The 9,538-nt window shown below is 34.9% G+C and overlaps 1 long non-coding RNA gene across 1 annotated transcript; it reads left to right on the top strand.

The window, feature by feature from the left end:
• The first annotated feature begins 786 nt into the window (after positions 1-786).
• Positions 787-2,750, top strand: LOC148583322 (uncharacterized). The gene is made up of 2 exons (XR_015909392.1): positions 787-1,076; positions 2,467-2,750. It is a non-coding gene; the product is annotated as an uncharacterized LOC148583322 (long non-coding RNA).
• Positions 2,751-9,538: the final 6,788 nt, after the last annotated feature.

Below are 9,538 nucleotides of genomic sequence, written 5' to 3'. Positions count from 1 at the left end.
TTTTTTTTTTTTAACAAACTTTGTAGTGTCTAACTCCCTTAAGCTTTCTAATTGACCCATGTAACAAGTGTTAGGCCAATGACTCCCAAGCCAGGTGGCTTTTGTAACGACCTAGATTTTAAAACTCTTATTTAAATAATATTAAATAGATTAAAAATATAATTGATAAATTAGAACAATGATATGTGGATTAATGATATTAAATAACTATTTAGTGTTAAAGGTATATTACATTGATTTTTGACCTCTTATGTATATTACTTCAATTCTAAAAATTTAGCTTCACTAATATGTTTATGGGCATAATCAAACCCAATCTAGTGAATAAATTATTTATATTGGTGTTTAGCGAAGTCATAAATTAATTTGAAGCTTTTCAGTTTTTTAGCCTAAAAAGCAGTGTCTTAATTTTCATACTGTCTAAATGAGATTAAAACTGCTAAAGAAAGATACCAAGGCTAGCCACCTTTGTTGAAAGCTTAAAGTCTTCTAGTAATGATGATTATAGTAAATATCATGATTATAATGATTTAATAAGACAAGTGGCCAAGTGGGAATGCAAATAGTTAAAGCCTAAGTTGAATTGGAAACTTTGTACAGGCCAAAAGTAGACTCAAACGAACTCGGATGAAGTCGAACCAAAAATATAAAATGTTTGTTTCGGAGTCCTCTATCTACTCTCAAAATTTCATGTCAATCGGAGTATGTTTGGACATTGAAAAATGGATCAGAATACACTGCCCTCATTTTGGACGAAAATATCAATTGGTATAGAGCATGAAATATGGACTAGGTTCATTCTTTTGATTAAATACATCTCAACCCTTAGATCAAATGTGTAAAAATAAATCCTAACCATCCATTCTCTTATAAATAGAGCCTATAGCTAAATTCACTTTCACTTGAGTTTTTACAATCTTAGAACAAGTAAAATTGTTTGCTCCTCCTTTCATTTTATTTCTTAGTTCTACTCAAATACCATATAGCCTAGATCTTTCTTGTAGTGTTCAAGCGTTTTTCTAAAACTAGCTACCTAGAGAAGATTTGGTGGAGTTTTACTTCTAAAGGATTATTGGGTAAGTGTTTCTTGTATAAATATCATGATTTATTGCTTTTATTACTTGTCCTCATTTAATTGTTTAAAGACCCAATAAAGCGTATAATGTAAAATAAAGTAATGGAACAAGTGAATTAATAATAAAGAGTTAGTGGACAAAATCAATTAAGGACTTATAATATTATCTATATATTATTTACTTTACAGTATTTACATTCAGTCATTTCTTTTATGTCATTTAAATTTCTGTTCATATTTCTGGCGGTAAAGACCATTTGATGTCATCCCCGAAATATGCATTTAACATTTACATTCAGTCATTTCTTTTATGTCATTTAAATTTCTGTTCATATTTCTGGCGGTAAAGACCATTTGATGTCATCCCCGAAATATGCATTTAACATTTACATTCAGTCATTTCTTTTATGTCATTTAAATTTCTGTTCATATTTCTGGCGGTAAAGACCATTTGATGTCATCCCCGAAATATGCATTTAACATTTACATTCAGTCATTTCTTTTATGTCATTTAAATTTCTGTTCATATTTCTGGCGGTAAAGACCCTTTGATGTCATCCCCGAAATATGCATTTAACATTTACATTCAGTCATTTCTTTTATGTCATTTAAATTTCTGTTCATATTTCTGGCGGTAAGGACCATTTGATCTCATCCCCGAAATATGCATTTAACATTTACATTCAGTCATTTAACTAGTTATATATGACTATTTTATATTAATATAATAAAATGAGTAAGTAAAGATGAAGTGACGGATAATAAATAAATATAAAAAGATGAGTGTCTTTAAACAATGATATTATTGGAGAATGAACTAAGTATTGTTTGTATGTATGTATTATATGCAGAAGTGGAGCAGAATACTACACTAAGGAGTGTAAGTATGGATATACTTACTGAGTACTAGCTTTGTTTTATTGTTATAGGAATTCTTATTTTGTCTTATTGATATAATTTTGCAATACAACTGCTGCATAATGTGTCTAATAAAATGGGCTGATAAGATAGCCACCTTAAGAACAAGCTGGGTGGATTGCCGCGAGGAACTGTCGGTATCTCAGTGGATGGGGGTATATAACCGTCCAACAAGCCTAATATATAACTAAGCTGGGGCGGTGTAGTTGCCAGCACCAAACAGGTAAACCTCTAAAGTGTGAGGGACATAACGGACGTAAGCGGGCTGAGAGCTCATGAGAAGAGGTCTGAAGAAAGATTATCATAAAACACAAACTAATCTGTCATTACGCTGCATTCACAACTCATTCATTATTATATATTTTAGTCTTTAATCTTATTTGTTCAAACTAGTCTTTTTAGTCTTTATATCTAGGAAAATAGATTACTCACTTGTTTGCCTATGTAAATATGATAACGTCATCTTTACATAGATCTTGATGCAGGGATAGAAAGTGAGGACGATGGTCCTTTTACTGGTTTTGATGGTTGATAGACCATCTGCTGCAGGATTTATGCTTACTCTATGGAGCAAGTCTCATTTATGTTAATCGCTTTTATTATGTATAGTGATGTGTGTAAACTTAATAGATATTACTATGTTAGTTTAGGTGCCGTCTGTGGCATATATTTGGTACACCTAGTGTATACATATGTTGTAATGAAAACCATGTTTCTATTTTATTTAATAATATATCACCTCGAGGTATTTCAGTCAGCTCAACTGTGTTGTGTAAGTTATTCCTAGGTCATAGAAAAAGAAAAAAATATACATACTCCGCTGTAAGATTGTATTTTCTAAAGTTGCAGCGTCACGACTTCGATATTTGCTAGTTCAAATATCGGGGCGTTACAGCTTTAGGGCACTAGATGTAAAACATCTCTAAGGGCTTAGTAACTTAAGTCAAAAAGGCTACGAAGTCAGATTAGCCATATCATAAATCAACACTGAACTTCACACCTTTTGACGCGAACACTCAATGCTTAACGAGGCAAGAGGTCCGGTTACTCAGTGAAAAACTCAACATGATCTTTATTTTCTTTTTCCTTCTCTTTTTTATTTATTTTTCTTTTTTTTTTTTTTTTTTATATATATCTTGCAAGCCAATGGTTATTCATCAATAGGTCATCTAACAAATCTCAAAGAGAACAAGCCTAAGCTTAAACATCATACCTCACAGAAAACATGCTAATGTGCTCATAAAAATTTATTTCAAAACAAGTGAAATCTCTTTTACCAAAAAATAAGTTAAAGGACTCAAACTTCTAATGACATAATGATGATGTTCAACCCTTTAAGCAAGCTAATGAAATGCAAATCACAGTTATAGTTTAACTCAAACTTGACAACAACATAGCACAATTTTTATTTTTATTTTCAAATTTTTTTTTACACAAAATGATAAATAAAAATAAACAAATAAGAACAAAAATAAATAGACTAAGTATTTTTCCATACCCCCAAACTTGAATTACACATTGCCCTCAATGTGTAGTATAGAAATACATTACCGGAAATAAAGAAATCTGAATGTGAACAAGGCTAGGGCGTCCCCCAAACTTAAACACCAAAACACCTGTCAACAAAAACTAACAGCAATATTTTTTTTTTTCACAGAACAAAACATCAAAAGATTAATTGCTGTTAGAAACAAAAACAAATAAAAAGAAATGCAATATAATGAAAAAGGAACGAAAGAATTTAAGGAGTGAAGTGCAGAAAATAAACTGGAGGAGAAAACTTTACAGCGCTTCCCCCTATCATGCGGATGTCCAACCAATCCTTTCCACCCTTTCTTCTTCAAAACTTCATAGCCCTCTAGAATAATGTTTCGCCATCTTATGTAGACTTGCTTGCTTCGACAGATCTTCTTAGGAAAGTGGTTCCTAGATTTGTGTGCTTGTGTGCACAAGTCCATGAATATCTTGACATAAGATGGCTCCTGATGTGCCTCAAGAGGGACAGTGATACAGGCAGGAGCTTCAGTACTCACTTCCATGTCACTGGGTAGATTAGGATCCATTGGGGGCTCACTATTCTCATGGTGCTCAACTTGCTTAAGATGCTCAACTTGCTAATCTTTCTCTTCCTCCTCTTTGTTATCCACAATTTCCTCACTCTCAAGTGTGATGGTGACTTGGGCATGCTCATGATAAGAATTTTCGGAATCATCCTCATCAATCATGTAGTGCTTTTCAGCCATCAGCTGACTTTGAAGCTCTTCTTCCTCTATTCTGTTGAAGTCAGCAACTAGATGACTGATCTGTCCTTCTATCTTGGTCATGGCCTGCTTAAGTTCTTGTATGTCTCTGCCATTAGCCATGTTGGAATTCCTCAGCTCCTGTACAGCTTGGTTGGTGAAACCTTTTAGCTCTTGTACAGATTGGGAGTTGGAATTCTTGAGCTCTTGTATAGCTTGGGAGTTGCTCATGGTAGCATTCTTCATATCTTGTATGTTCGTATCCATTGATTGCATGAATGCTTTCATCATGTCTTCCAGTGATGACTGTGGTGCAGGCTGTGGCACTTGAGTGGCAGACTGATAAACAGGAGGTTGAGCTTGATAATCGAACTGCAGATATTCTGAATGGTGCAATTCATCAAATTGGTGAGCATAATTTCCTGTAGCCTGAGCTGATCCTGAGAAATCAAATTGGTTGCTCCAGTCCGGGTTATAACAATTGAAATTTGAATCAAACCCCGGGCTAGAGAAACCGGTGTTCATTTGTTCATATGAAAAGTTAGATCTAGCTGCTCTGATTTGGTCTAATTTGTCCCATAAGTCGTTGAGCTCAGCTCGCAGATCTGGACAATTGTTCTCCTCATGATAAGGATTGAAACAAAATGAACATGGTTTAGGTGGGTAAACATTTTGAGGGTAGTTGGTAGGAGCTGGTGTCCTACAACTAGGAGAGGCACTAAAATCATTAAAATGAAAATTCATGTTTCTCCTCACTTTTTAGCATGCAGATATCCCACATAAAACATTAACCAATATTTTTTTTTTTTTTTTTAAATAAAATAAACTAAAAGAACAGCTAACACAATAAAAAAAAAATGAAAACTAAAATTTAAAACTCACAAAAATGACCAAAAAATAAATTTTTGGCAAAGATCTACAGAACTGCTGCCTTTGCTATGAGTGCGCTCAATCGCGCTGATTGGGGAAGGTGCTGCGAGAGAACTGTAAAACAAGCCAAACAAAACAAAAAAAAATAACAAGAAAAATCTTTTTTTTTTTTTTTTTTATTTGTATTAGTAACACAAATAAAACAAAACAAATTGCAGAAAAATAAAATCCTAATTATAACTAGTAGAAGAATAAAACTAATTTAGAAATAAATTAGTTTCAAAAATTGAACAATTCCCCGGCAACGGCGCCAAAAACTTGTTGTGCAAATTTATTTAACTCGCAAGTGCACGAATCAATTGTAGTTTAATGGATTGCAAGTGCGAGGTCGATCCACAGAGAATTGTATTTTTGAAAGAACAATTTATATCTAAACTAATTAAATCCTAATCTAGTTCCAAAAGGGTTTTGATTTTTGAGTTTTGAAAATTAAAGGATAAACATAAACTAAATAAAATAAGTAAATCTAAGGATAAAGGTACTAAGGTTTGGGAATTCACACTCACCAAATCATAACAACCTACTTTATGTTCATCAATATTAATCCGAAGTTCTCACAAATTAAATCATAGATATGTTTTACTATACTTCAAAGAATTAATCAAAACCATCCCATGTATCCATTCATTGACCAAATCACAAAAGGAATCCAAATTCAATTGAAACACCAGATGTATCCGTAGAACAAATCACAAGGGATATCCAATTTTTATGAGTTAAAAGCCAAGCAATCAATCATATGAAATTATCTCAAATCATCACATGTATCCTTGAATCACAAGAGATATCCAAGAATTACTCCACACAATTGATTAGAAGTAAAACAATTGAAATATAAAACCCAATAAAATCAGAATAATAAAAACTTACATAAAAGTATTGATGTTCTTTATCGGTGAGGCTTCATCTCCAACCTTAGTTGGGAATTTAGCTCCACATAAAAATAAAATCTAAACCTAAACCTAAACCTAAAGAAAAACTAAACAAAAGAATTTTGCTCTATGGGATTGTGTATATTTTCTTGAATGCAAAGAAGTCTATTTATAAGCTTAGGGAAGTCCTAGAAGCCCAAGTAAACCTAGATAATTCGGAGGTCTGTCTCCCAGTCAAAATAGAAGTCTAAAATCGGACTAGGATTCGTCCAAATTTGTGTCTCTTAATTGCGGGGCGATTTTGACATAGAAACCGTCCGAATTACGAAAATTATATTTCACAACAAATTGTAGTATTTTGAGCTAGCTTTCCAATGCCGTTTGAATCCCTTCAATCTGATATTTGAGTGGAGAGTTATGGTCAAAATACTGAGACGTGTACAAAATCTGAATTTGAATTTGATCCGCAATCTTATCCAATCTGAACTTTAATCTGATTTAACCTTTCCTTAGATTTGGTTAGACTTAACCACACAATCTAGGTCTTCTCAAAGTATGCTTTCTTCCAAACTTCACATTTTTCTCTTTAAAGCTGCAGTTTTCTTCAATGACCTACAAAACACTAAAAACACAAAACTAACACAAAATATTAAATAACGACACAGCTAAAGGATTAACTAATGTAAATAAAAGGGGTCCAAATATGCAATATTTGGCACTTATCAACCGGCACTTCTGAAATTGGCATACAGGTGTCTCACACATGTACGGTGCTCAGCTGTGCGACAAACATGTTCGAGGCTTGGTACTAGGCCCTGCACATATGGTAAGATAAATAGGTCAGACATTATTCATACAAGTAAGTTAAATGTTAGACATTATGCAAACAAGTATGCTTACCTTTGTCGATCAGATATAAAAGTCTACCCTTGTCCTGGTGCTGGGCCAAGATCAGATATAAGTGCCTCCAAGAATCAAGTCCAACTGTCCTTGGTTTCTGCTTCTACAACCGCAAAGGACAGTGGATACATACTATTGTTGGCATCCTTCCCAACAGTAGCCATTAACTGGCCCTTGTACCTACCCTTCAGGAAGCAGGCATCTACACCTATCACAAGTCTACATCCTTGTAAGAAACCTGTCTTCGTTGCTGGGAATGATACATATAACCTCTGAAACCTACATGGGACCTCGGGCATTGGTCTCTCAACCATAAGAATTAAACAGCTGCCCACATTGGTCTTCCTAACCATTGCACAGTAGTCCCATAACCGATGGTATTGCTCATCCAACTTCCCATAAATTTTTTGTTGCGCCTTCTTCCTTGCCTTATACAATGAGCTAACATGGGCATCTACATTCCACTTAGCTTTGACCTGTTCCTGCAAAACGTCTATAAGTAGGTTTGGCTAGTTTCTGAATGAGTCCATGCACCATTCAGTTATCCAAGCTGAATTAATCATGTGATTCTTGTATCTTCTAGTGCATGAGTGTCTTGGATACATTAACACCAAGAGAAATTGGACTCATCCCTTAACTTCTTCCCATAAACCCTGTACTTACATTTCTTGTCTTTGCAACGAGCTATAACCTTCTTGGTTTCATTTCTTGGGAACTCTAAATCCTTCCCCTTCAAAATATTTGCTTGCTTCACCGCTTTTCTAAACTGCACTGCATCACCAAACACATGACCTATTTGTAACACTGAATTTGGCATCTCTTCTTTGGTAAATGGAATTCTTTTGGTGACATCACTACGACTTGATGTTTCTTCATTGTCACTAGCACTGGGAGCGGGCGACCTAAGTATGTCACTCGGACAAAGATCTTCACTGTCATCTTCATCATCTTCCCCCCCTATTTCTTCCACATGTCCACCCCCAGCTTCCTCACCATCCTCTTCCTCACCCCCATCTTCCTCACCCCCATCTACCTCATCCCTAAACCCTGCTTCATCATCAACAACACCCGAACCCCCCACCCTTTCTGACTCTACATGCTCCTCCCCATCTGATGACTCAACATCAGTATCTACACTAAGAACCTCATCCCAGAAAGCATCCTTCTTATATACAACAGTCCTCTCATATTCTTCATCCTCTTCTGCATTGTCATCTACCACATCTACATCAACAGCAACAAACGAAACCAAATACAACTCAGCTAGCCCATGCCCTAAATGGTGTGAAACCATTTCATTTACATCATGATCAGATGATATCAGCCTTAATCCTTCATCTAAAGACCTATCAAGTATCTTGTAGTGAATGAGGTCACCAAACCTATACCCATAATCCTTACATATTTCCTCAACATCCAAGAAAGACATCTTATGTACATCATGAACCGAATGATTATGAACAAACCCACCCACATACGTTCACCTAGTTGCCCTATTGAAATAACCATTGTAATGGACCTCAGACAGCAATATGTCACTAGCCATTATGCGGCCTGCCTCATTAAGCCAGGATGCAAAAAGTATTAAACAAAATGCAACATATACTTACAGAACAAAAAAAAAAGAAGGAAGTAACAAAATACAACATTGAGTGACCCTAAGTATGCAGTGAGCTTTGGCTAAAGCATGTAGAATATTCCAACAAAGCATTAAACAAACAAACCCTAAACCCTAAGCAGCAATCAAACAGTGAGAAATAAACCATTAAGTATGCATACTATTATTGCTAAACCATAAGTATGCAGTGAGCTTTAGCTAAAGCATGCAGAATATTCCAACAAAGCATTAAACAAACAAACCCTAAACCCAAAACAGCAATCAAACAGTGAGAAATAAACCATCAAGTATGCGTACTATTATTGCTAAACCATAAGTATGCAGTGAGCTTTAGCTAAAGCATGCAGAATATTCCAAAAAGCAATAAACAAACAAACCCTAAACTGCAATCAAACAGTGAGAAATAAACCATTAAGTATGCACACTATTATTGCTAAACCATAAGTATGCAATGACTTTTGGCTAAAGCATCCATAATATTCTAGGTATGGACTTAATTATTGCTAAACCCTAAATATGCAGTGACTTTTTGCAGTGAACAACAGCAATCAAACAGTGAGAATTTAACTCTAAGTATGGACTTAATTATTGCTAAACCCCAAATATGCAGTGACTTTTTTGCTCAAGCAAACCCTAACAGACAGTCAAGTTTCTTCAACCGACAGTAGCCAATTAAAAAATGGAAAAATTCCCAACATTTTGCTAGCATCAATTCGACCAAAGAAAATGGAAACCTGCTTTATTCAACCCACCAGTACACAAATAGTTTTTTATTTGACAGACTTTTGACAATAAAACAATATGACCCACAAATAGACAACTGACAAATAGACAACATTCGACAGTAAAGGGGACCACAATGTGAAACTCGGCATACGTACAAAGGGGACCACAATGGCCAACGACTCGGCATACCTATAAATAAAATAACCAAAATCATTTGACAAAAGGGACTATACCTGGAAAAGATGGCAGTGACGAAGAA

This window comes from Corylus avellana, chromosome 10 (genome assembly GCF_965113065.1).
Source record: "Corylus avellana chromosome 10, dhCorAvel1.hap1.2, whole genome shotgun sequence".
Taxonomy (NCBI): Eukaryota; Viridiplantae; Streptophyta; class Magnoliopsida; order Fagales; family Betulaceae; genus Corylus; species Corylus avellana.
This window is presented reverse-complemented; position numbering and strand designations above follow the sequence as displayed.